Source organism: Camelina sativa, chromosome 15, assembly GCF_000633955.1.
Source record: "Camelina sativa cultivar DH55 chromosome 15, Cs, whole genome shotgun sequence".
NCBI lineage: Eukaryota > Viridiplantae > Streptophyta > Magnoliopsida > Brassicales > Brassicaceae > Camelina > Camelina sativa.
Window position 1 is genome coordinate 3,711,749 of NC_025699.1, and position 856 is coordinate 3,712,604.

The window sequence follows — 856 nt, forward strand, 5'->3', positions numbered from 1 at the left end:
ATAAAAATAGAGATTTTATTTTAACTAATAGTATTAGAAAAAGATTGAATTTCTTTACCAAAATATTGAAAGAAAATGAACAAAAAATTAGGTTAACAGGTTTTAGGTTTTAGAATGAAGAATCTAATTTTTCCGTGGATTCATAATAATAATCTTAATTTAAAAACTAGTGAGTCTACACTATAATTTTTCAAAAACAAAATTTGATTTAGAGGATTTGGACTGAAAAGCTACTTTATTTGTGGATTCATTATAATAAAATGAATTAAAAACTAATGAACTTACACTGTAATTTTTTTTATCATTGAACTGACCCAGACTTTTTTTTTGATCCACCCATGTATACTTATATAATTCGTGATAAAACATGTAGAATCATATCTAAATAAAATGTTTGTTGCAATTTGACCTTTGATGAAACTTTTCATTGTAACAATTTTTATTGTAACTTACCTACTTGAGTCTAAACACAATTGGTACACGTCCACCTCTAAACTCAATTACAAAATTGGAGTATAAATGTATAATCAAAAGTATACAAAAATTTGGGCTTTAGTAGACTTCTTTATCCAGTGATTCAGTGAAGGATCCCCAAACACTTCTTGTAAAACAAATAATTAAAGAACAAACGTATTAACGGTACATATCCTTGATATAAAGAATAAAAGAACCAAACCTGATGACCATGAGCTTCTCGAATACTACTCACATCCTGGAGACTCACAATAAAGAAATCAGGAAACTGTGAATTACTATTACAACGAAAAAAAGGTTATTAAGAGAACCTAGATCTTTGAGGGAAGAAGGTAGAAATAGAGCAGCCAAACAAAAGCCTCACTGAACACAACTCACCACA